The following is a 6,000-nucleotide window of genomic DNA, read 5'->3' as shown; positions in this document are numbered from 1 at the left end:
AGTCAGGAGACAATTAACCTTCCTGCAAACGTTTCAGATGCCCTCATTTGAGGTGTTACAGGTGCTGTACTCAGCTGGCTGCTCAGACAGCCCTGTTAAACCTTTATGGTCACACCAGGGCATTCACAGGATCTAAACTGGTTTTAATCTGTGCTGCAGCCATGAATATTGCCTGAGGGAATTGGGGTCAGAGGTGTAGCATTCATGTGCCCAACTAAACTTGGGGTGGGACTTACAGTTGAGTTTTAGGTCAAAGATAGTTTAAGTAGTGATTAGCTCACAAACTTCTTTTATGTTGACAGCACTAGAAAATTTACAGTCCTGCAAAATAAACCATGGTATTAATAAACTGTACTATAAACTGGGCTGAAATGTAATGAGTCAGTCCTTAATTAGTTTTCAGTATAGAAAGGTCTGGGATTAGCTGATCAATTTAAACGTTATATACTTTTTAACTGTCTAGCTGTGGAGGGGGCACTAGTCTGAAAAGGGAAGGTGAGAATGCATGTTTTCACAAAGAATGAATGAAAGCTTTCCAGAACCCAGACTATATGTCAGCCCTGAACCTGTCATTACCCGATTTTGCTGTTTCATCCCAGGTAGGGCACGGGAAACCTGAATGTTTCTCAGGAACGTCTTTCCTCTGAAACACATTTACTCCTCCCCTTTTCTACCCTTGACATCAGGAACAAAAGAAGGGTGCCCTCGTTTTTTCTTGAAGCTTCTGGTGTCCCAATCTGCCCGTGTGTGTTTTTGCGTGTGTGTCACTGACACCTACTGACCGAGCTGGAAACCACAGCCTTAGCAGGTGGGAACTGCTTCAGCTCTGTGATTGTTTTAATGGCAAGAGCAAAATCTGGAGCTTCCTCTTGTTCACTGGCCCTGGATCCGAACCTGTTCTGAAGCACAAATGCGTAAGATTTCTCGTTTAAAGCCTCTCTGGAAGTTGTGAAAGTTCCTACAGGTGTCTAATAGCAGGACCTTGGGCCCTGAGTTTCCTGAATTAGGGCAGAAATTCTCCATCTACTAGCGCAGACTGTGCCTGTAAAGCTGTTTTGAAGTGAACAAAATTCATGACAAAAAAGATTTACTGCTGCACTGTCAGATTGCCTTTTTCCTCTCCCTTTTCCTGCTCTTTTTCACCTCCCCTTTCCTGCCCTTTTCCCCTCCACTTTCCTGCCGTTTTCTCTCCCTTTTGCTGACCTTTTTCACTTCATATTTCCTGCTCTTTTCCCCTCACTTTTCCTACCCTTTTCCTGCTCTCTTTTCCCCCTTCCTTTTCCCACCCTTTTTCCATCACATTTCCTGCTCATTTCCCCTCACATTTCCCACCCTTTCACCCTCACATTTCCTGCCCTTTTTCCCTCACGTTTCCTGCCCTTTCCCCCTCACATTTCCCGCTCTTTTCACCCTCATCTTTACCGCCCTTTTTTCTCTCCCTTCTCTCGCCCTTTTCCCCCTCATGTTTCCCGCCCTTTTCCCCTCAAATACCTCAGAGGATGAAAAAAGTGGGATTCCTCCTCAATTCAAACCTTAAGATGGTGAAAATGTGGGTTTGCCCTCAATTCGAACCCATAAAATGGCGCCATAAAGGTTTTCCGCTTCCATTTAAACAGGGAAATAATGATTCCCTGTAAACTGATACCCGTAAAACCATGGAAAAGTCAGGTTTTCCATCAACTGATACCCTTAAAATCGCAGGTGAAGAGGGATCCCCCTCTCCTCTGCTGCTCCTTGGCACAGGGCTCATCTCTTGGCACCTTCCTTGGGCAATGCTCCGTCTCCAGGTGCATCCAGGTACTCCCCCTGCCCCTGTGAGGTGCTCTCAGAATTCCTCTGAAGAAAGATGTGCCTGTAAAAGGTAAAACGACTCTTAGAAGTACCCAAGTTGCCTTTCTTTCAAGACTGAGAACTTTCAGACCCTGAAAACCTCTTTCTGTGACTGATTCTGCCGGACTTTTGTCTCAAAAATCTATCCAAATGCTGGCTTTTGATTTTCGTTTCATTTTGCAAACGTAAGGGGAAATTTTCCCTTCACTCCCCGATCTTACTAATGCCAACAGAAAGAATTTCACTTCCATTGGAGCAGACTCTCAGTTTGGATTGATAACACCATCTCACATCCAGAAAAGTCTTTTCATTTACTGTTCAGAGATCACAGCCACAGGTATTTCTTACTTCTCCATATTGTTTCAATGTCCTGATAGTTTCAGAAGGTGCAAGGACCAGGAATTTCAAGGAGGACCTCGAGGTCAACAATGGCTTTAATGAAAGCTGATACAATCCACCCACCCTTCACATTGCTGTCTCCCTCTTTTCTGCAAAGGGCCTTGACTTCAAGTGAAAGTTGGTCAGAAGAAGGTTTTTATGAATTATGTATATATAAAATGCATTATAATCCATGCTATGCCATGTGGCAATGGCTATGGCAGTTTGTGCATTGTCAGTTGACTTCTTAACACCTTCAGCTTGAAATTGTTCAAAAGATGCCTTTAAGAGGGTTACTGAGCACTTGTCAGCATCCCGAGACCGTTAAGAACAAGTTCAAAGCGGCACAAGTGGGAAAATGAGTGAGCTTTTTGTACCTACACCGAAGAGCTGGGAGTCTAAAGAGAGGTCAGGGTAAATCACAGGCAAAAAGCCTTTTTCTGAGGTTGTTTTTATGCAATGAAAGTGCTTGCTGAAAGCTTACCAAGGCCACCAGTAGATGGTGGTAACAACACGATTTTTTGGTTGGTTGAGTGGTTTTTTTCCTTGTTTGGGCTTTTTTCTTCTTTTTTTTTTCTTCTTCTTTTTTTTTTTTTTTTACTTGGGGAAAGGATTGACAATTTAATGTGCTCGTGACATCACGTGAGCAATCTGTTAGATGACAATGAGCCACCGGTGAAGCTTCAGGTGTGAAAGGGAAACCACAGTTTTGCAGCCCAGCAGTGGGAAATTTCATGGCTCTCCCAGAAACAGCCACAGAGGGCACAGGTACAAAACCTGGAGATAGACAGTGCTAATTTCAGAGTAGCTGGATGCAAAGAGAAGGGGTTGTTTTCCTTGCTCACTACAAATTTCCTTTTAAAATGCCTTCTGTATTTAAAGACTGGAAGATGTAGATTAATGAAAATGAAAGCCCAACCAAATTCCTTATTTTCTTTTTAAAGTGAAATTAGATTAAATAATATAGAGGATAAGGTAAGAATCTTTCTTACTGTTGTTTGAGTATTTCTTCCTCTGCAGCTTTGGGCCATAAGGCTGCTGGTTCAGTTCTAGTGGATCAAAATTTAAGCTAATGAATGTTCAAAAGTGTCTTGACTAATCCCCCATTCTTGCACTCCTCAATAATTATGTTTTTTTCAAACAGAAAACTCACAAAATCACAAAAATTAACCTGTGTTCATTAGACCAATGTCCAAACATGTTCTGCTTGAGTGTTTTCTTCACCTTTACAGCCACATCCTTTACAGGCAGCACAGGAACAACCAAGGAACAGCACAAAAAATCGTATTGGGATGTAAAATTTGAACTCCCTCTGTGTCTAAATTAGCAAATATATCTGCTGGTTTAAGCACTTCAGCTGGTTTAGCTACTCATGTGCTCATTCCGCTTCGCAGTGAGTTTGATGTTGTAGCTAAAAGTACATGCACTTTTATAAATGCAGTGACACTGATATGTCATTAGTTGTAATCTGAGTTAAGGATTTACTTGATTATTGCACTCACCCTGATTAAAGAACAACTTCCATGCTCTGCAGTCCTTACAACTCCAGTTCATAAATCTGTGAGGGCTTCTGAGACTCAGCTGGGAAAGTGAGTGCACTTCTCCCACAGTATAAAAGCTGTTTTATATAAAATATAAAATTCCATTTTATAGTATCAGACAAAATATCTGACAAAGACGCAGACCTTAGATAGCAAATAGAGTTTTGAAAAGTAGGAGGGCTTTCTTCAGGGTTTGAGGCAAATTGTTCCACGCACTTCATGTTTTTGCAATTGCAGGATAGGTTACATTAGCATTCAGTTAGTTTATTGTCATGAATCTCACGCTGCTGTGCGTGCAATCATTACTCAATATTGTGATTTATTGGACCCAGGGCAGCCACCAAAACTGATCAGCACCTAGACAGAAGTTATACCCCAGGAAAACAGCTGCCTTCTCGAGAGTCCCCTTCCCATATTTCCTCCAGCCTGCTTCCAGTGAAACCAAGCTCCTTAAAAAATGAGCATAAATCAATGAGAGACCCGAAAAATCTGAGCTAGTGGACAGAAACTGCGTTGAAGCAGCAATGAGTCAGACAGCGAAGCCCAAGCAGCCATGTTCTTTAAGAGACATGACTGAGAACAGCTGTGCAAACTGGTCACTGCCTTGCTCTGAGTCTCCAGGATATTCCCTTTAATCCTTCCCATTAGTAAAAAAATCCAGCCAGAAGAGGTCAAGAAGCTGTAAAAGACGCAAAGCCTCCCGTCTCTGATGCATTCTTTGTGGTCTATTTTTACAGAAACCTCTCTTGGTTCAAACTGTCCCGAGATTAATGGTTCAGGGAGGGTTAGTCAGCCTTCCCGGCCATGGAAAAGTAATCACGGCCCTCAGTCAGCACAACAAATTGATAAGGTGCTGTGGAAAAGGGCTCTTTCACATTCTGGCAGCCTGGGCCCCCAGCCTGTGTCAGATGTGCTCGCTCGGAGGATGCCACGGCAATTCGTGTGAGTGTAAATATCTGCCACGAAACGTCTCCCAATAACGTCAAAGCAAACTCGCTCAGGGGAAACGAGCCCTTCCTGTAAATAGCACTGAAAGAGGCCTTTTTGTCAGCTGATGGGGCTATTAAACATTGTTCTCCCAGAACATTTACACCACGGCTAATAACAAACAAGCCAGAGTACACCGAAGCTTTGTCATTTGTCATTGCATTTGGCAGGTAAATTTGCTCAACGACAGTAGCTCCACGAGCTCAGTTTGCAGGTTCAACAGCCACGGAGAGCCATCCCCGTGCAGCAAGTCCGTGGGAGATATGAGGCTGTGGGGGCACAACACCTGGGTGTGGGTGGGCAGTGTGGGATCCCTGCACTCCTCTGGGGATGAAGTCAGGTGGTACAGCCAGGCTGGTGCCCATCCTGCTCTGTTGTGCCCATCCTGGAGCTTCTCAGGCTGATAAACTGGGCAGAAATCCCCCTTTCTCTTGCTCTTTCAGAGAAAGCCCTGTCTCTTTTAGCTCACCACACTGTAAGGTGGATCTGATGCAGAGAGCAATTTATCCAACTCAAACCACCATGTGACTCTTTGCCCTGTCTCCAACACCAACGTGGGAAGTGGAAATCACGAGTTTAATTACCTTGTCTCCTTAGATTTTATTCAAAACCATCAGATCCAGGCTCTAACCCTTTGAGCACCTAATGATGACGGTAGGCAGGTAGTGAGGGTTTGAAAACCCCTAAATGTGTCTCAGTGCTTTACAAGGGAACCTAAACCTGAAGTCAGATTTCCAAACTAAAACTGTAAAATCCCTGTGAAAGGATGTGCCATTGTTTTGGCTGCTAAGGCTGCTCAGGCAACTTCTTGTTTCTCTTTGAAAGCCTATCCCTCAAAAATGGCGTTAGGCTGGATTATTGTTGCCACCTCTGATCAGGTCAAGAAGTCTTTTTCTACTCATTCATTCATATTTGTTCTGTATATAAGGATAGCTCTTCATACTTTATTCTATAAACTCCCTGCATTAAGCAGATTTGTTGACTAGAACTTCTGCAACATTTTCTGTTTCCCAGCCAGAAGAACAGGCTTTCTAGTCCCCTTTCTTTTTGGCAAAGGACTCAAGCAATGCAAAATCCTAAAATCCCTAGAACACTTGATTTTCTTTGGTGCAGGAGGCAAGGGGAGCAGGCTCTTACCAGCACGTATGGTTTGCCAGTTGAAGCAGGAGAAGGTCAACCACCAAGCCCATGCACAGTTTGGACCACAATGAGAGTCTTTTTTTTAATAAGGGAAGTCAGTCCTTACAGGATCAAAGAACTGGAC

This window comes from Myiozetetes cayanensis, unplaced genomic scaffold (assembly GCF_022539395.1).
Source record: "Myiozetetes cayanensis isolate MyiCay16 unplaced genomic scaffold, myiCay2020 scf3, whole genome shotgun sequence".
NCBI classification, from domain to species: Eukaryota; Metazoa; Chordata; class Aves; order Passeriformes; family Tyrannidae; genus Myiozetetes; species Myiozetetes cayanensis.
The sequence above is the reverse complement of the archived record's forward strand: the minus strand, read 5'-3'. Positions refer to the sequence as shown.